Raw genomic sequence first — 23,630 nt, 5'->3', positions numbered from 1 at the left:
GAACAGCCAGCAAAGGTGGGGTAGTGGGAGGAAATCTAAGCCATCAGTCAACCACTACAGAAGCTGCTGCTGTTGGGAAGACTAGCTCAACACCCAGGACGTCATGAGTAAAGGAGGATAATGGTGAGGGGCAACCAGGGGCAGAGAACTGAAGGGTAATGAAGGAGGAGAGAGGATTTGTGGGTTGACAGAGAATTGATGGGGACATTGATAGAATGTGAGAAAGAGGAAGGGTGTGTGTGCTGATAGATATTGGGAAAAGTTATGGATTCTGGTGGAGGAGTTGGGGAGTGACATACACCATTAGGGATTATATGCAAATTTGCATGAGCTTTTGGCTGAGCCCATGCAGACAAGTCTGCTTCTGAGGCTTCAGGGATTTAGGGGAACAGTCAGCCGGGGTGTTGGAAAAGCTGAATTGTCAGTGTTATTTGCTGGTCAATGGGATGATGCTGTTTGCTTTACATGGTATTACTTTCCCCTCAGGTCCTTTTTCTCAAAATACTTCTCCCTTTAGCACCTTTCCCTAAAGAGAAACTTGTGTGTGTGTATCCAGACTGGCTCATTGATTCCTTGGAGCACTGTGCATGCTATGTTAGATACTAAATTTGGTATCAAAGTCTGGGCAATGCCCACTATGTGCACAATCCCATGAAAGCTGGAGGACTTGCAAAATAACCACACTAATGATGGCCTCAAATCCAGTTGCCAATGACTAGATGATGCCATAATCAAAGTTATTATGCATTGGCTGCCACCATCTAGTGGAAGAGGGGTTACTATGTGTGTGCAAACAGAGATTATATTCACAAGTAACTGCCCACTGAATTGGACATGTGTTTTGAAAATGAAGGTATTGACATGATTCAAGAAAAAAACCTGACAAGCTGCTTCCAGTTAATTGCAAACACTGAACAATATTCCAAAGGTTCTTTTGGATTAAAAACATATTTATATAATGATTTGGAAGAAATGGTCACTCAAATATGCTCAGAATAATGAAAAATATTGTAATTCAAAATAATTTGCATGCAAAAATTACCAATCTGCTGTATCTACAAAAATCCTATTGACATGCATATATCAAGGGCTGGTTTGAAATCCTGTTTCATATGTTGCCAAGGGTTGATGCTATTTGAAATGTATTTTTTCCTCCTGCAGTGCATGATGATTTCTACTTCTAGCCATACATGCACAGCAGAGGGCATTAGATATCTCCAAACTGAACAACAATATATGTACAATTAAATAGGAGAACTCATTCTCAAGACTAAAACCATTTTAGGCAAGTGTTCTGCTTTGATGCTAAACAAGCAACTCTTTTGTAAGCCAGGAGTTCTGTGCTGTTCAGGAATTCATTTCAAAAGACTGGAATAAAGAGCTTTCATCCCCCTCCACCAGAACAGTCTAGTAGTGATAAAACATCATTATTTGAATACAGGGGTTCAGTGGCCTAAATAAAGTTGTGGTGGTCTCACTCCAGTGCCGAGTGGACAAGCTTCCACCCTAGCAAAATTCATAGCTTTGATTGTCCCACAAAAGAGCCAAGGTTTTAAGAGGCTTGGCAATTGGAATAACTTCTGAACCCTACTGATATTAATTCCAGGACAGTGATGAAGCGACATGGACAAGCCGGCTTTTCCCAATGACTCCGTTATGCCTGTCCTGTGGCTAGATAGAAGATTACATTTCAGAGCTATTAGACTGTCACTTTTCATGAGGAGTAAATTCACCTTAACAAAAAATAGAAATTTAAGAGGCCACATCTTGCCCTGATTTATAGTACCATGTCCAGAAAAGTTGTAACTAAATGGAGTGAGAGTACATTAGGTTTAAAACAGCTCAGAATTTGGCCTAAGTATTTAATCACATTAATCAAATACAGAGATACATTGCCGACAATAACCCTCTTGGCATCATTTGCAAGTTTTGTTGACTCACGGAGAGAGGCGAGTCCCCATCTAACCTGGGCATAATGGAGATGGGAGAGACTATCTGGAGAATGAAGATCAAGGCAATGGGCTGAGCAGATTTGAGGGGCAACAGCTAAATACAGCTTGAACTGAACTTTATCATACTGTTGATTAAACTGAGGATGGAGAGTTTGGACTCTAAAGTGAGGGCTGCATTTGCAGAGCAAGTTGGGAAAGGCACCTGGTCAAACTTTTTTTCAAGCTATAGATAATAAAAGACAAAGGCTGGAGAACAGAACAATGAACTAACTATATCATGAAAAAAACATGCATGCAACATACACTCAGAAGCTCTGTGGACTTTCAGAGATAGCTATTTAAGTCTTTACATCCATATATTATTAGAAGCATATATATGTATGAATAACTGTCTAGGTTTGATTTATTTGTAAGTATTGGCAATAATACCCTGTGATCACCTGCATAAGAAGTGTTTAATAAGATGGATATTAAAGTTTGGTTTAAAAAACCCTTGTATATTACTGCCATCCAGGACATGAAGGTTTAATTACCATTTGTAATGCAAATTTTTTCCATTATAAACAAAATAATCTTTACTGTTTGCTCATTATCTTAGTCCTCTAATTTAAGACTAAAATTACTTGTTAAGCTTTATGCATATCAGGTTTAAATGGGAAATGTATAAATCAGGTTAAATATTTTATATAAATAAAATGCAAAGGCATATATTGTCTCAAGCCTACAATTACCTTGTATTGTATATGATTTAGGGATGGTGTCATCAAATCTCTCACCTCCGTAGAGCCTTCTAGTGCCTGGATGAGGCATTGCAGGGATTGTCCTGGACTAGTGCCCACTTCTGTCATTCTGGGGGCCTCAACAATTTGTCGTTGTGTGCAGCCTAGCTCTCTGGCCAGGTCACTGTTCAGTACTTTCCCCTTTGGCAGTAAATAGAAAGGTTGCCAAAATAGGAAACTCAAAGTCTAATGTCTTCCAAGCCCATCTCCCAGCGTCTATCAGCAGTTATTGGCTTTTTTTGATCTTTGTTGCCCACATTTCCCCTCTTGGTCTAGGGAAGAGATGGGGGAACCCAGCCCTGCCCTCTCCTCTGGGTTCCAGCCAACAAACCCTATTTACGTGTTTAAGGACCTTTCCTTCAATCCCTCCACCATTTTCCCCAGGGCTGCTCCTACTTTTACTTCACTTATCTAGTATCCCCACCTGTACTCGGAGCTTATATCTACACAGAATTAAATGCCCACAGATGGCCCATGTCAGCTGACTCAGGCTGTGGGAATGAAAACTTGCAGTATAGATGTTGGGGCTTGGACTGGAGCCCAAGATCCAGGATCCCGTGGGGTGGGGAGAGGGTCCAGCCCAAGCCTGAGTACCTAAACTGCAATTTTACAGCTCCACAGACTGAGCCCCACAGTCAGCGGACATAAGCCAGTCATGGGCATTTAATTACAGCGTAGACATATTCTGTGGTTCCTCACAGCTTCTCTTGGGACTAGCTTGGGAGGTGTTGCCTACAAGCCAGTCTCTGTTTCTCTCTTCAGTGAATGGACTGTACCACTAGCAGTTTTGTCCCTTGCCTTAAACCAGTCAGTAGCTCTCTCCTTTGAATAGAAGTTCCTCTCAGCCATCTCCCTGGATCTGGGCTGTGCCTCATTCCTCTTGCCTTCGGTTAGTCAGTTGCAAGGCCTTCTGCCAGCTCCCCTCCACTGAAGGCCCTGCCTAATTAGCCTTCCAATCTGGAGGGTACAGCAAGCCAACCTTCTGTTGTCAGCATCACCCTGCTGTGAGGGAGGAGGCAGCCTTTATATGGCTCCTCTTCTCCCAACCTCTTCCCAGTTGGTTGGGTTAGAGGGGAGCTTTGCCCTTCCCTGCAATCTCTGCAGGGTTTCAGTCCCTTAAAGGTACAGTAGCCTGATTCCTTCTCTGAGCACCAGGACTCAGTCTCTAGATGTATTTTTTGGACCCTTCTCAAGCCTTAGAGGTTCAAGTCAGGTGGCTGAATGGGATGACCACTGGAAGCTACTGCCCTCTATGGTGGACTACCCTATCACAGATGGGCAAATGAGTTTTGAGTTACTAATAAAGTAGAATTGGCCTAAACCTTCTAGACCAGCCATCAAACTCAAATGAAGGTCTGAATCAATTTTAATAAGAACACCTCTTCTCCAGTATAACATCTATTCTGCCCATCAGAGGCCCTGCTACCTTGACTTGGCCCCTTGTGGAATCACATAGGGCAATCTCTACTTTCCTAGGTGCTGTCCTCAGACCTTGGATGCTCTGGCTTCAGCCATATGATACATTCTAGAACTCTCTTAACTCAGGGAACTCTCAGAACATGCAAGTTTGAAGATAGCAGCTATACCAAAAACTTGACCATAGGCTAAACATGAATATTATAAAGTGTAGAGGGAATAATTAAAGGGGCGGTGGAGACCTTAGACTGGGCAGAGGAGCGAGAAAGGACCAAAGTGTGAAAGGGGAAGGAACATCATGGGAGAGAGAGGGGAAGAAGGTTGTCCTCCTTGGTAAGGGAAAGTAGAATGTGGGAAAAGCCCAATTCTCTGAGGTGGGCAGGGGGTCAGGTCAGAAGGGGAACAGATTTGGTTAGTGAGAGGAAGGGAAAAGGGTGAATAGGGAAAAATGTGTATTAAGTAGCAGTCATCTTTTGGTCCTTAACATACACCCATTTGATGTGGTTTCATAATGTATCATTCTATTTATTGAGCTCTACTATCTAAGGTTCATTTCAACTGAGTTTATTCGTGGTAACTATTAAGTCATTACTGAGGAGTGTTTCTTTTTTAAAACTCTTGTGTTAACCTTTAATTAAACTAAACATTACATTTGAATGGATTCTCCCTGAATATTTGCTTTGCTTGCTTGTTAAATGTCATTTTGTTTGTTTTTGACAATATAAATATGAAGCTATAGAATCCACTGTATTCCTTAAAAAAAAGAAAAAGAAGACTTTGCTTTACCCCAAAACTTGTGCCCTTAATAAAATTGTATATAGTACTAGTCTCAGCTTGTGGCTCACTGAGACTTTATGGAAGAATTAACAGAACAATGAATTTTGTAAGACCAAGTTCTTACCCCTTCAAGCTATGTAATGCAATCATGTGGTTTACCTTTGAGACACTGATCTTAAAAGATTAGGTATTCAAGAAATAGGCCATAATTGCTAAGAAAAAAATAGCCAAGATTTTTTAAAAATGGAGTAGCAATGTGATGAGTTTACCCTACTTAAGTCCTTCATGTTATTATACCTACACTGTGATGTTGGGGGGTAGGTGCCTTAGGCTTCTTACAAAATCCCAATCTATATTAATAGGGCCATAGCCTGCTCGTTTTGCCCAGGTGGGAAGTATACTACCTATGCATCATGCACATCATTATGAAATCATTAGAATAAATGTTTTTAAAAGGTTTTGAATCGGTTGATAACAAAGGCCACCATTTCAGTAACGTGACCCAACAATTCTAAAATCCCTGCCTTTATTTTTGTTGGTGTCAGATTAAAATAGGTCTTCATTCCTCAGATTAAGATTAAAAAAATAGTGCTTAGATCTAGGGAGTAGCAAAGAACAAAATTACTTCCTCAGTACAGCATATACAGTCTTGCAACCATTGCTTCATGTATGAAATGTTGTTGCCCAGGTTCTGCAAAGAAATGTGAAACTTATGTATCCTAACATTGACATCTGAGGTTTTCATATCTTTGTAACAGGCGCACCTCTTTGTGGCTCATCTGGGGATTAGCTTGCCAAAGGTTGGATGCCTCTTCCAGCGGTCGCTCAGCCTGTTGTCTCAACCTCGCCCTCCAGGACTCTCTGCGACTTGACCCTCTGGCCAGGTCCCTATAGTCCCTGCGTTCCAGGGTCTACCAATGCTTCTCTGAACAAGCTGTCCCTCTGCCATTCCAGGCAGTCTTCTCTCCTACATCCAAGGCTGTGCCACTTCTCCAACAGCTGATAAGGGTCCCCAGGCCCACCCCTTATTCCAGGTTCTAGCCCTGGGATTCTGTGCTCTGCAGTTATAGTCTACAGTTATGATCCCAGACTTCGTTGCTACTGCCCCATGCTTTGTCTTACTTCCTTTTTCTAGCCTTTAGCAGCTCTGGGTTTACCACCCATCTGAGCTTCCTCCACTCCCTGTGGCTACTTCTTCCTTTGGCTTCTTGCCAGACCCTGTAATTGCCAACACATCTCTCTCCTGTTAGGGAGTGACTGCAGACTACTTTTCTCAGCTGCTCCCCTTCTGTTCTCAGCTTCTTAGCTTTATTGAAGTCCCACCTGCTCCTGCCTAGGTTAGCTTCATCCTTAATTAAGCATTACTGAGCCCTGGCTTCCCTCCAGGTGCAGCCTATGCTGTTAATTGGCCCATCTAGCATACCCTAACCCTTTCAAGACTGGTGTGGGGTGAACACCTCATCACAACCCCCAATTATTATTTTTTTAGTGGGGGGTGTATTATTGAGGGAATGGAAAGTGCTTATATACTGCCATGTAATTCATTAGATATGTTAGGAGTCATCATTAGGTATTCAGCTAACAAATAATCAAAAGAATGAATCACTAGCATCACAACATTCATATAACCATTGTAACAGATGACAATAAGAATGTGTACAACTCATACTTTTGGCTGTTTTCGAGTTTTAAAGCTGACATCTGTGTATTTCCTGTGATTCATGTTACTTTCCTGTGTTTGTGATTACCTTTGCACCAGAGGTGGACATCACTCATGCAGCAACAAACAGTATACAATTCCTGTGTTTGAAGGAAAATTCCCATCTGGTTCTCCAAACACTTCTCAAAATTACCACCACTTTCGTGTATAGCTGTAAGTAGCAGATCACAGCTAACATGAAAGTGAGTTAGAAACAATATTTAAAGGGACAATATCAGGTCAATTTAGGCCACAAATACAGGTGTGGTAAGAAAGCCACATTTTACAAAATCCATCATCATCAGAAATAGGACCGTGATTATTCTTAATTTCAATTAATTTTACGTGTTCTTGCCTCAACACAGGGGGCTGGGCTAAATCACCTCCTGAGGTCCCCTCTATGATTCTAATTAAAATCTTTTATTTTTAAAGAAATAATATTCTCCAGCAGTGTCTGAAACCCAAACGTTGCAGCATGATGCTAGTGTAGGGCTATGCTACGTGTACTTACATTGAGATATATCTATAGATCCTCCTACAAGGCAGAGGTCGTTTCCTCAGTATAGCTAGTGGATGTGAACTCCAGCAGGGTGGGGGCACAGTCTTGACTTCAACTAGTTACACTGAGGTGAAAACTACCTGTGCCGTGTCTTCCACTAGGAGTTTACATCAAGACCAAGATAGCTAAATGGAACCAGAACATGAACCCAGCCACAATGGCATGTGAAACAGATGCAGCTGAAAATAATGAAAAAAACATTAACAGCATTATGTTGATGGTAGAAACGAGTTTTGTTTTTTTAATACCACAAGTGTTACTAATAACACAGATAAGGAAATCTGTCTGCATCTTAAAAAATAAAATATAGGAATTTTAACCCAACGGTGTCATAAGTGTAAAAAAGACTGAAAAGTAAACCTGAAGATCAACAGCAAACATTTATATCCATCTAGGAGACTCAGGTTCAGGAACGAATAGATGTTCTTGCTTCCAGGTGACTGAGAGGCGTATGCGTTGTGGAGGTCACACACTCACTCTGCAAGTTGTTTGAACTCAGCAACACCACTTGTCTGCTGGCTTGCAGTGCTATTATTTCTGACTCCAGCACAAGTGATTCTCAGCTGACAGTAAAACATCAGCATTCAGAAAACGAACAATAGAGGGACTACAAATATAAATAAGCCAGTAATAGCAAAGGATGGTGGAAATCTCAAAGACCAGCCATCATAAAGAGTGCTGTCCTGAGTTATTCCTAAAAGATATGAGTCAAACATCCTTCCTTCAAGTCATGGGAAAGAGGACTAGAGGCCATTAGTTGCAACTGGTGTCACATCACAACATATGTAGGCTGCACACAATTCCAGTACAGAATTTCAAATATCAATAGCACATGACTGGATTTGTCATGCAAGTTCATGGTTAAAGGAACTCAGTGTCATTTTACCATTAAATTTCCCTATGCTAAGGCAAAATTCCCTGGCCCTCCTCTAGTTAAGGGAAAGCTCTTTCACCTCCTACCATTCACATCTAAACAGATACATTCAGTGATCCAAGAAAAGCTTACGCATCAGGAAAATGAAAGAGGCTAGAACAGAGCTCTGAAGTTAAACTGCAAGAGATTTCCAAATTCTTCAGTTCTATTCATCCCAGCTCATCTGAATACATTCAAACTAAACTGCTCTTTAAGAATCCAGGCATTTAGTGTGTGGTTTCACTATGCAATACTTAAGCATGATCGTCATACAACCTAACATGTAATGGGTACTGTTTTCAAACATGAAAAATTAATATTTTTTCTGAGCACATGCACAATTATTTACAAATACCTACAAATTCAGAGTTCATCCTGCCATAGTTCACTGAGGACCTGATCCAAAGCCTCCTAAAGTCAATGGACATCTTTCCCATTGACTTCAGTGGTGTTTGGATCATGCCCTTAGTTTGCTTTTGGTGTGCACACAGTAGCTGTGAAGATGAAACCAATATACTAGTGCATTCACCACTGGAAGCCATTGCCTAAAAGAAATCAGGAGTTTGGGGAAAATTAGCTGCCTACATACCTCTAAATGAGGAAGTACAGAAAGTAATAGAACTACTGCAGAAGCAGGGGATTATCCACATAAAATAAATAGTTATGGTAGAAGATTAACGGGGGGACTTTAAGGGATTATTCAGAAGCTATTTAGGCAGATTCAGTAACTGGCAAATGCAATTTAAGGACACAAAAGCTTTGATGAACTCAGAAAGAGAAAACACAAAGTTTCCTGCAAAGTGAAGTAGCAGAAGCACCAGGAATTTTTCTCCCTACACGCCGCCTTCCCCCTCCCCCCCCAACCCAGCACCAGATTTCACTGCTAGTTTTGAGTTGGACATCTAAACATAGAAGGATATGTTGGAAAGATTTACTAATAGCTAGAGAAATGAGTGGATTATTTCAGATGGCAAACTAGCCTTGTTAAACATGCTGATCTTATGCCCTGTGGCATCCCCAGCAGTGAAAACAGGTGTTTTGTTTTTTAAAGAAAAAAACAATAACTATTTAATAAAGGATTTCAAAAAGAACGTGACAGTTTTAATATGAAGCCTGAATCAACTTCTACTGCATATAACTCCAGTAACTTAGCTGTTAGCATAAAGATTACGAACCACATCAAGATATAAGGATAGATTTTTTTTAAAAAATGAGCACAGATACAAAAATGAAATTCATTAAGAGAGGGAATAATTTTATATGAATACTTGTGGCATCTAGCTCTTTAATATTTTACTCTCTTTTATGCAGTAAGAAAAAAACAAATTCATTGCCTCAGGCAAAAGCCTGCCTTTATCTCTTCCTGCAGAAATCTGCTTTCACTTATTCTAAGAGGTGATCTAAAATTAGTATGTAAGATACCAACTAATTCCACTTGTTATGCAAGCAACATCGTTTAATTTGTAGGTTAGAGAGCAAGTCGCTCTTGTCTGGGATAAGTAAAACAACATGCTGCATTATGTTGCTCAGAACACGGAAAGCGAACATCAGCCCTTGGAAAGCAAGAGCAGCCCAAACCCCTAAACATCAAGAAACACTCGTTTACAACAAGCAAAAGTTATGCATACGTTTCTACTAGATAGCGACATAGCAGGTCCCACCATCCCCCTCGTACACACGCTGGGCTTGGTCCTTTCCTCTCCTATTGCTCGGAAAGCTGCACTGTGCATCTAAAAAATCTCCCAAGGACACTGGCTTGATCGCTCTTTGTCGTGCGTTTCGTTTTGGACTTGCGAAGATCAGAGAAGAGAGCCTGGCATTCTGCGAAACATTTTAACTTGCTGCACCTAAGCGGTTTCGCTTCGCAGTGCTGCAGAATGTCAGGGACCTAGCGCATCCCTTTTTGCTTCAAGGGAGATAAATTAACAGCTCTGCCCCACGCCCTGAAGTATTAGGAAGAACTAACGCAATTCCCTTCAGGGTTGATCATCCGAGTGTCTGTTTCGCCGCGATCCACCACACTGCTCCGCTGTCTCTTATCGCCAACGGGGAGCTGAGCCATACAGCCTGTGTGCCGCCGTCTTGGCTTTATTGCCAAGGTGACTGCAAAGATAGCCGCTATCTAGCAAAGTTGATCGGAGAACCTTGACTTCTCCGGATAAGCCCGCAGTGTAGGCTCGGGCCGGGCAGTTAAGGGGAGATGAAGGATATAGACTAGACAACCAGGAAGTGTGCCCTTAGTCTAATTCACAAGTCCCTTTGCAAATACACAACTTCCGAACCTTGCGTGATGTTGCCTCCCAATCCCTCCCCGCCGTGAAACCGCAGGATCAAACACCGGCGGGTCCCCTCGCTGCCCTCCCATAACAAACCTGTTCAGTGCACAAAAAAGTCTCCTAGCCGGGATAGAGGTAAATCGCCAGGACCGTTAGCGTCCAGCACAACTGCTCGGGGAAAGGTGCCTGGCCACGGGCGAGCGGGCTGCGGGGGACACTACCACCCTACACGACTTGGGCTGTTTTCCCCAGGGCGAGCCCCGGGCGGCAGGAGGAAGCCGCGCGTCCGGCAACAAACAAACTTATTTACCCCCCTCCCCTTGCAACGAGAACGGGCTAGAGCCGCCTCCCAACCAGGGCGCAATTGACCCGCCTGCAAAGAGCCACGCGTCTGCGGAGCGCGCCCGGCCCCGGCAGCCCGCCCAACCCAGCCCCGGGAGCTCCGATCCGCTGGCGGCCAAGGCAGCCGATGCCCATCGCCGCCAGAGCTCCGGTCCCTCTGAACGCTCCTGCCCTTTTTCACACCGCCCTCCGCTACTCCCCCACCGCAATCAGCCGGTGCATTGAACTCCCAGCGTCGCCAGCATCTCTGCTCCGGTCCCGGGCTTACCTTCCAGCCGGCTCCGGCAGGCTGCGAGCCGCAGTCGGATTCCCCCCGCCCGGCAGCGGCTGCTCTGAGCCTCGGCTCTGTGCAGCTGAAGAGCCGAGCGTCCTTTGCCCGAGCGCTACCTTCCCGGTTTGCCGTGCAGCCCGGAGGTATGTTGTTAAACCGAGCCGCCTTTGGCCGTAACATTGAACGTCAGAGATTTGGGAGCGCGGAGCAAACCCCACCCTCCAAAACCTGAGCCTTCGCCGCCCGTGGGGAGGCGGGGGGGGGGGGGGGGAGAGAATTAAAGAGCAGGCGTGTGTGTTAACTACAAGCGGCGCGGCTCCTCCATTAACCCCTTTCCTCCTCGTCCCCCTGCCCTCCGTGCGGGGAACGGTGCAAAGGTTCCTGGCTGCAATGCCTCCCTGTGCGTGTTAACATGCCCCTGTTGCGAGGGAGGTAGATTTGCACGGCTCCAGCGCACTTTCAGTCGCTGTTTCCATTACAACTGCTTGCCGGGTTTACAACTTTGCTGCAGAAGGAGTCATTCCGCTCTCCCTTGCAGAGAAAAGGCTTTCAAGGAGTCACTGATGATGATTGACGTGACAGTAGCATCTGGAGGCACAACCCCGATCAGGACCCCGTTCTGCCGGGTGCTGCCCCAAAGAGCTTACAGTCTAAACACACCAGACAAAGAGGGGAAAGAGGACCAGAGAGAGGAAGTGACTTAGGGTCTGTCTACACAGCAAACAACCAACCAACCCCTCCAACAGGACTTGGAGGTCTGGGTCTACTTAGGGTACATCTACACTACAGGGGGGAGTCGATTTAAGATACGCAAATTCAGCTACGTGAATAGCGTAGCTGAATTCGACGTATCGCAGCCGACTTACCCCGTTGTGAGGACGGCGGCAAAATCGACTTCTGCAGCTTTCTGTCGGCGGCGCTTACTACCACCTCCGCTGGTGGAGTAAGAGCGCCGATTCGGGGATCGATTGTTGCGTCCCGACGGGACACGATAAATCGATCCCCGAGAGGTCGATTTCTACCCGCCGCTTCAGGCGGGTAGTATAGACCTAGCCACAGACTCTGGCTCACTCTAAAAATAGCCATGTACCTGTATGGGCTGGAACTCTAAAACCCATCCCTGGCCCAGTTAAGAGCCAGAACATATACAGGGCTATATTTTGCACTATAGACCCAGGCTCTGAGACTGGCTGTGGCAGGGTTTCTTTTTGCAGCGTGGAGACACAGCCAAAGTCACAATAGTTTAGCGGCAGAGCTAGGAATAGACACCTATGCTCCTGGCCCCCCGGCTGATGCCCTATCCACTGGACTAAATTAGGCTTGGAGGGGTTAAGATTTTTATCAGTAAATGTCACTTTCACCATACACAAAGGGACAAAAAATATTTCCATGGCTGACAAGTGCTGTTTACAGATAGGCAAGGAAAATGCTGCTTGAGAACTTATGAGTTTAATTTAAAGATATTTACTTGGTATATTTTGATGTGTGATGGTGACAATTTGTGTTATAATGATTATAAAGCTTTAACTTTTTAATCTCAATGTTTATCGGTATTAAAATAATGATTGCCTGGCACATACACCCTTAATTTCTCACTACTGTGAAAATTTATATCAATAATTTTTTTTTTAAAAATACTTTAAATTTTCACAGTTGTGCAAAATTGTGGGCTTTAATAGATAAAAATCTTTTTTAAATGCTTAAAATGAATGTAGATATTATCGTTGGAAATTAAAAAAATAAAAATCAAGTTCTTCCAAGTCTATGTTCCCACCCTATTTAAAACCAAAAATCAAAACAAAAATTTATTTCTCTGTTTACTTTTACTCAGAGGCTTCATTTCAGAACATTAAGACTGTTTTTTTCTTTTGATGTTGATAAAAAGGCCTGGATTCTATTCAGACAAGATATTCTTTGAAAAACTCGAAAGTTTACCCCAGCAGCATGCCCCTACTGGTTGGGGGAAAGGGGAAGGGGGCAAGGGGTGAGGCCAACTCGTTCTCCTTCCCCCACCTGTGCACCCTCCTCAAGACCTAATGATCATAAGAGCACATGCCTGCGCACCAGGCCTTAGGCATAGGGGTGGCCAGAAAACAACAATTCCATTTTGCAAATTGTTCTTTTTTTCCTACATAGGAACAAAAATGAAACACTTCAAACATTTTAATGGGGAAACAAGAGAAAGTGAGAGAGAGCAACAGGCACCAAAATAACCAATAGTGATTAGGGCATTTGGCTGGGAAGTGGGAGACTCAGGTTTAAGTCCCTGTTCTGCTTGATTCAGTGCCCAAAATGCCAGACTGTGGATTCCATGAAACACTCAAAATGGTAGTTTTGATAGAAAAAGTTGTGTCAACATTTTTTCAACCAGCTCTGCCCATGCAGCCCACGCTCCCCACCCTCTTGGTCTCAGTGGAAGTATAAGCAGCAGCTCTTGCAGTCTAAGCAAGCCCAAGAGCCAGAAGCAATCCCCTTCAGAAGGAGCAAAGAATGAAGCCCTACTGCACCCTACTGGTTTACACCTGTGAACATTAGTGATTTCATCAGATTCCTACTTCGTAAATTACAACTCTGGATGTTGTTTTCTATTTTACCTACTGGCCATCTGCTCTGCTCCAAGCCTCACTCTCCTTGCCCTCCATGCTTCTCACCAGCCTTTCTTCTCCATTATTTCCATTCACCTTCAATCTCCCTAGTCCTCTTCTTTTGTCCTTCCCATTCCCTTATTCCTATGTATCCATCCCTACCTGCATGCCTTCTTCGTCACCTCAACCTGACCCCTCAGCACACACTTAAAAAAAATCCCAAAGAAAAATCAACTCAGACAAGAAGAGTAGAACATACATGGTGTTTTCCATCACTATGATTGTTTTGCAGATATGGTATATCCCTCTACATTGCCCTTTGCACCTGTTTTCTATGTAGATTTAGCTCTTTGGAGCAAGACCGTCTCTCCCTGTGTGTAGGAACATCATCTGATACCATGAAGATATCAATCCTGATTAGAGCCTCTAGCTGTTACAAATAAGTAAGCCAACAGCTACTTAGAGTTCCAAAGTTATTTCAAGACATAAAAAGGAAGGAAATTTGTGTTTAAAGCTGTAGGTGGGACCCGCCTTTACACCTGAGTTGCAATCTAAATTCAGTGTATGTTCTTAATGACTGTGCAAGCAGTGTCTTTAGTGCAAACAGGGTGTTTAACCTTAACTGTGCATCTCCTGGGTTTTGGTGGATTAACTGAAACTCTGATTATATTTAATTATCTCCAGTGCAGCTCTCTATGCACGTTGCCTTGCTTTATGGTTTAATAAACTGCACATTGATATAAACCAAATGACAATTAACATTAGTGCAGGTTGGGTTTGCATTTATTGCTGTTCCTCGGTCTGCACACCACATGCTTCCGCTCTGCAGTTTCATTGCCATTTATCAGCACCTCCTTATTGGAACAGCTCCTGGCTTTAAAAATAAATCAATTGACTTTTCCCAAACAGCTAGGAGAGTGAGGATCCTAAGAACAACTTGACCAGTTTTCTGTCAGAAAGCAGGAGAGCTCTCTCAGACAAATTGCAGGGATTTAGCATTCTCAGACTGCACTGCCTGGGATATTACAAAAGGCAGTGAGGGCGGGAAAACGTTAGCATGTGTGAGTTTCCCAGTACCTAAGAAAGAATCACACAGTATCAGGGTTCACCCCCACCCCCCAAATCCCTGCTATTGGCCCAATCCTGAGGGCATCCCCCACGGTCTTTGATGGGAATGGACATTGCTCAGCATCTATGAGCACAATCTAAATAAACAGACTCAAAATCCAATAAAACGAATCAGCCTCCCACAGTGAATTTAAGAGGGACACAATCCTGCTTCCACTGAAATCAACTCCCGATTTGAGATTGGATGGGAGCTAGATCTCATAGATGTGAGAGGCATGCCTTTGACCAGCACATGATTGAATTCTAGTGCTGTATTTCATGAGCTGTTCCATAAATGTTATTTATGATTTGCATAATCTCATTCTGATTTATACAATGGTAACATGTGCTCAGTAATCCTATATATATATATATATATTTCAGGTTTAGCTCCGAGTGCTTTCAATTTGGGAGTGCCTGTGTCTCCAAGGTCACCTCATAAATCCAGGTATTGTGGCACTGCACTGCCAATCTGTGTGGGGTATAATAACTCTTAAGGGAAATCAACACTGAAAATGCTTCCGAATTTTTCAGAAAGGACATGTGTAGAATACATCATCATAGCCCAGCTGAGCATGCAACATCTTTGCAAACACCAGAGAAATACATCACATCCCCTCAATTGGGTGGTGAGCAAAAGCAAATAATGTGCAATAGGTAAATCATGGGACAGCTGTGCGAAGAGATTACTTGCTTAAGCAGCATTTCACCCATGCACATTTTCTGTGCATATTTTATAACCCATCACTGAACAAGCCCACCTGCTTTGTTCTAAATAAACTCATGAAAAAGTCAAAGGTGGACAAAAGCAGTCACAAATCAAAGGCCCTAGCTCAAAATTCAGATGCATTCTGTTTAGAAAATAGTCTAAAATATTTCATAGACAGGATGATAAATTCAGCTACAAAACTGCCTTGCAGACTGTTTTAAGATCAATTGTAATAATAAGGCTGACATTTTGGCCAATGCCTTACAGACCAACCTTCAGAAGCACACAGCTATGTAATTGTACTAGATGATTGACAATCAGAATACCAGTTTCAGGGCATCATAACAAGAACAGTACATAGCATGATAATAGTAATTAAACACACAAAACCTATGTTTAATTACCATGAAGGCTGCAACACATGCTGGCAAGCCAATCCAAGTAAAATGTAAAAGCTGGCACAATCCTTAACCATTCTATCATGTCCAGATATAGAATTATAAACGAGGACCTAAGGAGTCTGGCAAACATATGTACTGTGTTGCATGTCCAGTTCCTTCCTCCTCATTGCAGTTTCATTGTACATACCCTGAATTGCATGGCTCTGGAGAGGTTTATTCTATGACAAAATGTCAGGACAAGATATATGAGAGCTGGGGTGAAGCCTCAGGATTAGGGATGCAGAACCCACCGCCCAATTTCACTTGGCAGTAGCTTCATTATCCTAAAGCTTGTGTCACTCTTGAAAATGATTTTTACTTGTACACTGAAGCCTTCATTAGGTAACCCCGTCTTAAGTAACTACTTCAAAGTATCCCCAAGGTTTGCAGTACAATTCTGTTTGACCTTTAATTAAATACCAAGGCTATCTTTAGTAGGCAAAGGGTATTTGCTAGTTCCTCAGGGGATTTTTAATTCTAGCACTTCTTGTAGCTCAATGGTTGCAGTGAACAGGGATTTGTGCAGATATGTTCTTCTGTTTTGATCTGTGTGGGCTCCTACCCCATGAGTTTCACTTTAAGTCGCAGGTTCAAATGATCCCCCAAAAAAGTCAAAGCAAAACTCAGATAAAACAGCATTTTCACACACAAAACCCATGGTTTTACCTCATTTCTTGTTCAAAACAAAGCCCTGATATGCTTGAAACCAATTCTGGGTTCAGAAACTTAAAATGAACTAGGGGTGAATTCTTCATTTGTAACAAAGCCCGTGTCATAACTATAAAGGGAAGGGTAACAGCCCTCGTGTGTACAATACTATAAAATCCCTCCTGGCCAGAGACTCCAAAATCCTTTTACCTGTAAAGGGTTAAGAAGCTCAGGTAACCTGGCTGACACCTGACCCAAAGGACCAATAAGGGGACAAGATGCTTTCAAATCTTGGTGGGGAGAAGGTTTTTGTTTGTGCTCTTTGTTTTGGTGGTTGTTCGCTCTTGGGACTAAGAGGGACCAGACATAATTCCATGTCCTCCAAATCTCTCTGAACAAGTCTCTCATATTTCAAACTTGTAAGTACAGCCAGGCAAGGCGTGTTAGTTTTATCTTTGTTTTCTCAACTTGTAAATGTACCTTTTACTAGGGTGTTTACCTCTGTTTGCTGTAACTTTGAACCTAAGGCTAGAGGGGGTTCCTCTGGGCTCTTTAAGTTTGATTACCCTGTAAAGTTATTTTCCATCCTGATTTTACAGAGATGATTTTTACCCTTTTCTTTAATTAAAAGCCTTCTTTTTAAGAACCTGATTGATTTTTCCTTGTTTTTAGATCCAAGGGGGTTGGATCTTGATCCACCAGGAGTTGGTGGGAGAAAGGAGGGGGGATGGTTAATTTCTCCTTGTTTTAAGATCCAAGGGGTTTGGATCTGTATTCACTAGGAAATTGGTGAAGAGTCTCTCAAGGCTACCCAGGGAAGGGAATTAGCACATTGGGAGTGGTGGCAGCGGACCAGATCTAAGCTGGTAATTAAGCTTAGAAGTTTTCATGCAGGTCCCCACATCTGTACCCTAAAGTTCAGAGTGGGGAAGGAGCCTTGACAGCCCGAAACCAGGTCAAGATTTAGCTCATTCACAGTTTCTTAAAGCAACTTTGTACAACTCTGCTTACCTGGTGCAATGTAGGTTAATATCCTGTGTGTGGGTTTTCTTAACAGTGCTCTAAAAAAAGGAAATGCATTTTCAATTCTCATATACTGGCCACAGCAGCTCCTTTCATGTAAATAATTATTCACACTCATTTAGAGATTACATTCCAAATATGCATTTTAAAGGAGATTTAAAAAGCAATAGACTGTAACAAACTTCTGCAGGAGCATTATCTGCAGCATAATGTGTAAATATTCTAGAGTTCACAGATAAGTGACAACATAAATGGTACTGTTTTCAAAGACTATGGCACTAATGCACTGAATCCTAGGAGTATAAATCTTTTAGACAATGTTTTAAGTGATTTTAGGGCTGATGAAGAGGTGCTGGATTGAAAGTCCTGGAGGCTGAAGTCCCATCAATGAAAAGGGATGGAATAGAAGAAGCACCTTGGTGTACTGCCAATGTGCTTTGACCCTTATTTCAGAAATCATCTCTAAAAGTGAAGGAGTTTTCCTTTCTCCAAATTGATTCAATGCTTGGCCTCTGGCCAAAAGAGATGCCAATTATGGTGGAGGGTTTATGTAATGTGGACATTTATCTATTAGGAGATGGATGGTTTCACAGTTCAGGGCAACAGCACATGTATTTCTCCTCCATGGTCCCTTGAGGGAACCCTTTCTAGGTTCCCAGATCCTCAGCCATCACCTGTTTTGATCTCTCTCCCTCCAGACTGGGGATGTTCTAGGCTGCACAGTTCTTTGCCTACACTATGATATCCCCAGTGAGCCAGACCATCTGAAAGGCCAGCATCTGCACTTTGCTTTGTTATGAACATTGTAATTGCCCACAGTTACAAGTTACTACACTGAGCTTAATAAGCAAGTACATTTATTCTTAAGGTGAAAGCATTACAAAGAAAACATATTAAAAGCCAATGAAACCCCTTCACATATGCTATAAAGCTTACCAGAGGTCACCCCCAACTCTAACCTCGAGTTCCGGTAGTTGTCCGTTCAAAACTCACAACTGGGTTTTCCCCATGTTTATATGATCATAGCTTTCTCCAAATCAGAACCAGAACCACCATGAATATTTCAATCTTTTCTTTACACAATTAGGGCCAGGTGATCAGCAGACTCCTCACTCCTCAGGATGTAGCTTCAAAGGGCTGGGTTTTTTGCCTCGCCCAAAGTAGGGAATTTGCATTCACCTCCCTTTACATATTCCGCAAGAAAAGCACTTAAACATTTTGTTTCAAAAGTCCATTATTGTTGAGCACATTGTTCAATATACTCCATTGAACCCCCAGGTCTTACATCTGTCAGATCTGCCCCCTGCAAGATTAGATACAATCCTGGCCAACAATAATATATAAACCATTTATTTAATACAATGGATCCCAAAAGATATTTCAACTTAATTCAGTAAAGTCTCCCAAGGATATGGCAGGAAATGGCCATATCTGTCACAGATGGAAACCAAACAATTCATTTAATATCCTTAGAGCCTCCATACGGCCTTGAGATGTTCATATTTATGTCCCTACTGTTCATGGATAAAAGTGTAGCATGTAGATTGCACTCACTTTTCAAGATACAGTTTTTTGGGACACCTAAATCCACTACTGATTCTGCATTTTTTACCTCAGCAAAACTTCCAGGGAAGTCAGTGGCAATTTTGCCTGAATTAAGAAATGCAGGATTTTACCCTAAACTAGAGTTGTAAAAGCAAAAGACTGTTTTTAATCTTAAAATGTGCAACACAGCATCTGAATCCAGTCTTCTTTGTTATTTGTTGCATTCATCCAAGACATCCAAATGTCCTCCCAACTCTTTGAACAAAAATGCCTGTATACCATGTCTGCGTCCAAAGCGAAGTTTTATGATTGAATTTCCAAACCCTGAAATTAGGGGTTTTATAATAGAAATGATGTAATTTGAAAATGAATGGTACCATTATAATTGTAATTTATAATTCAACACATTAAAAAAAAACAGCACAGGAAAAGACTGCAGCTTCTCAGTTCAAGGGCTGTAAATTATTTTTACTTGTGTTTAGGATCTACCTCTAGATCTTAGTACTTAAAGAACCACATTTATATAGAAAACTATTATCTGCTGTGAACTTTTCAGATTACATTTTAACACTATCCACCTCATTATTTCAGTTATTAAAAGAAAAGTTCAACAGTCATTTGAGTTCAGCACAAAAGGGAAGTTTTGAATGATAAAACATGTATGGAAAAATGTAAATCAGAAGCAAATACATTTAAACACAGGCACACACAACATTCAGACTGTGTTGGCATGATAAGGTGCTGACATTTCTAAATGTCATGTGAAGAAGAGATACAAACTCATTGCATAATAAAGCCTATTAGTCAGCAGTTGACTAATAAATATACAGTCTAGTGCCAGTGGAATAGTTTACTACTTGTAAACATTTTAAATGGAAAACAAAATATTGAATTAATGTATTTAAAGAAACACTTATCATAGGTGACTGTGGTCACGGATTTTCCAAAGATTGGTTACTGGGGCCTATTGATGGAAATCAACTTCATGCACCAACTGTGCACATCCAGGACCTCACTGAAAAACAAAACAATGTCTGTGGCCATTGCGTTAAATTCAGAAAGCTACAGGGATAAAAAAAACAGTGAGGGTGGGTAGTAAAAATGGGCAGATAAGAGGGAGAAAATGGTGGAGATACTGGGGACGGAAAGAAAAAAAGGTTGTTTAACCATCCATCAAAAATGCCATGCTGTCTTTTTAGCAAAAGTTTAAAATGTCCAGGCACTTGAAGCCATCATAAGTGCTGCACTAGAAATTCATTAGTATTTCATGTGTAGGCTCTAAGTCTGCAATCTGATCCACATGCCTCCAGCCTTTTGGTGTTCCATTGACCTCAGTCAGTCTCTGTGTGGTCTCATGTGGATCCAGTTGCAGGAGTGTGGCTGAAGGGATGGCTTTTCTTCCCAAGAGAGATTGGCCATGGAGATGTGATTTTCAGGCCAATGGAGTGCTGGATGACTGGTTAGGGAGAATTCATGTCAGGATACAGGGGAGTTGATAATCAGAGGACATAGGATTTGCCATACCGGATCATACTTGTGATCCATCTAATCCTATATCTACCCTCTGACAGTGGCCAGCACCACGTTCCAGAGGAAAATGCAAGAAACCTCTTAACCCTTACTAGTTATGGATAGGCTGAAGTCCTAAAGCATCTGGTTTAATATCACTATAAAATTTATATTAACGCTATTATAATTCTGGATATTGTTGTTATCCATTTAAGGGTCCAATCCCTCTTTTGTATCTTGCTAAGTTCCTGGCCTCAATGTCATTTTGTGGTAATTAGATTGTGGAACTCATTACATATTGTGTGAAAAAGTATTTCCTTGTATCAGTTAATTTGTCATATTTTAATTTCATTGAATTTCCCCTAGTTCTTGTGTACGAAACAAGGACAAAAATTCCCCATTTTCTTTCTCTAGACCATTCATTATTTTATAGACTCTTGTCATCTCCTCTTTTCATCTCCTTTCTAAGATTACAAAATCTTGATCTTTTCAATCTGTCTTCATATAAGATTTTTTTTCATGGCCCCTAATCATTAGTCACCATTCATAGATTCCAAGGCCAGAAGAAAACATTGTGATTATCTAGTCTGACCTCCTGTAAAACACAAGCCATAGAACTCTGCCAACATAATTCCTTTTGAACTAGAACATTTTTTTTTTTTAAATCCAACTTTGATTTAAAAATTGCCAGTGACGGAGAATCCACCACAACCCTTGATGAATTGTTCCAATGGTTACTCACCCACACTGTTAAAAGAATACGTCTTATTTCCAGTAAGAATTTGTCTAGCTTCACCTTCCAGTCACTGGATCTTGTTATACCTTTGTCTACTAGACTGAAGAGAGAATTATCAAATATTTGTTCACTTAGTAGGTTCTTATAGACTGTGATCAAGTCACCCCTTAACTTTCTTTTTGTTAAGCTGCAAATAGATTGAGTTCCTTGAGTCTATCACTATATAGGACTCTTTTTTAAACCATCTTTAACTCTACAATACTCTTTTTAAGATCAGATGACAAGTATTACACACTGTATTCCAGGAGAGGCTATCTTAATTTATATAATTGCATTACAATATTTTCTATATTACTCTCCATCTCCTCCTTTATACTTTCTTACATCTTGCTTCCATTTTTGACCACAACTGCAAATAGAGCTGTCCACAGTGAAAATCAGGTCCCTTACTCGAGTTCATACAAAGAGTCTGAACCCTGTAAGGCAAGAAAATTTTAATGGTTTCCTTCCAACATGAACTGCTTTACATTTATTAATATTGAACTTCCATGTACCAGTGTGTTGCCCATTGACCTAGCGTGGCTAAAACCCTCTGAATTTTCTCACAGTTCTCCCTAGACTTGAATAACCTACATAGCTGTGTGTGTTATCCTCAAATGTCACTACCTTACTGCTCATTCCCTTTGCAGTTCATGAATAGAGGCATTAAACACTGACCCTACCATGGAATCTTGAGGCACCCCACTGTTCACCTCTTGAAATGATAATGTTGTGTCCCTTCAACATTATACCCTGAAAATAATTGCAGTTAGCATGGCAATTGGACTGAGCCTTGTTAAGAGCTGATGTAAAAAGCTGCCCGGAGGAAGCCAGAAACTATGGTACTTGTTCTTGAGCACCATCTGCTGGCACCCTAACCATTTACATATCTTACACACACATATATGTACATACACAGATATAGATCACTGTCACAGGGAGACCCTATGATTGCACAGGTGAGTAGCCAAAATTAGCATGGTGGGCTTGATTTTGCTCCCACTGAAGTCAACTGCAAAATTCCCATTGACTTAGTGATGTAAGACTACATCCTATGTGGCTGCTAGGAAGAGTGATGCATCTCTACCGAACTGGGAACAGTCTTGAACTGTAAGACCTCTTGGACTTTCCCTAGGGCCAGCAGCCAGAGAGGCAATTTTGAGCAAGAAAGTCTATTATCAATATAGAGACAAAAAAGGACAGAAATAGAACCATGTTAATTTCAGCTCAAAAACAGAGGGAAACATACATTTGTGCCAAGCAAAAAAGTGATAAAGAAATTTTATTTGAAAGGTTTCTCTAGCGGCCATTACAAACCACGAAGAGAGAGAAAAAAATGAAAATTATAAAGTAGTAGGTGAAAACATCCTTCAATTTATGAATAAACAATAAGCCTGATTCACGTAACGATAGGTTACAGTTAGATGCTGAAGTGTAGTAGTATGTCAATATTAAAGGTAAAGACAAATCCATTAGAAGACAAACTCAGAGATGCATTTTTCTCCCATCAATCTTCTGAGGGGCATAGGGGACATTTAATAAGCAAGTTATTAATAGGGTGACCAGATAGCAACTGTGAAAAAACGGGACGGGGGTGTGGGGGTAATAGGCGCCTATATAAGAACAAGTCCCAAAAAAGGGGACTGTCCCTTTAAAAATGGGACGTCTGGTCACCCTAGTTATTAACAATCATCTCTTAAAGTATGCTGCAGAGTTATGTAGCAGTAACACCATTCAAATCATAAATTGCAGATGTGCTGGTGTGGTTTGCTAACAAAGACATAAATAATGATAAACAGTCCTATTTAAAGCTATTTTCTGAAAATAATGTCTCTGATTGTATACATTTCATGATTATTTTTTTTTTAAGATCTTGGGTGAAATTTGTTAATGGTAAAAAATTAAGCCTAAAGTATATACTGTATGTGCCAAAACTACTAACATAAAAGTACTAAAATATTTCTCAGTGATGGTCCAAAATACTGCAGTATCAATACTATAAAACACATAGTGGTTGCCATTAAAATCTATGGAATTTCACCTTTTATTTAATTAATGTTACTACTAGTTAGTATAAGGAATAACATGGTAACATGAGTTACTTGCAAATGCCAGCTGTGAAGATTTCAGTGGGGGACCATTGTTAAGTCAAGGACCATTTCTGTAATTTTTATAAAAAAAAGTTAATGGAGCTATTATGTAATGTCTGGAAAATTATATTCAAATTTGTGTTTAAATATTTGCATCTTTTCTGTATCCTCATGAAACACAGTACATATATACTACCTAAGATATTGAAATTATA

The 23,630-nt window shown here is 41.4% G+C and overlaps 1 protein-coding gene across 3 annotated transcripts in view; it reads right to left on the bottom strand.

The window, feature by feature from the left end:
- The window catches only part of LOC128840976 (contactin-4), a 654,212-nt gene extending 643,135 nt beyond the window's left edge, over positions 1-11,077 (bottom strand). For all 3 annotated transcript variants that reach the window (XM_054035596.1, XM_054035602.1, XM_054035603.1), the window contains exon 1: positions 10,982-11,077. The gene's annotated coding sequence lies outside the window, so the exon portion shown is untranslated. The remainder of the gene's footprint in view (positions 1-10,981) is intronic.
- Positions 11,078-23,630: the final 12,553 nt, after the last annotated feature.

The sequence above is a fragment of the Malaclemys terrapin genome, chromosome 7 (assembly GCF_027887155.1).
Source record: "Malaclemys terrapin pileata isolate rMalTer1 chromosome 7, rMalTer1.hap1, whole genome shotgun sequence".
NCBI classification, from domain to species: Eukaryota; Metazoa; Chordata; order Testudines; family Emydidae; genus Malaclemys; species Malaclemys terrapin.
This window is presented reverse-complemented; position numbering and strand designations above follow the sequence as displayed.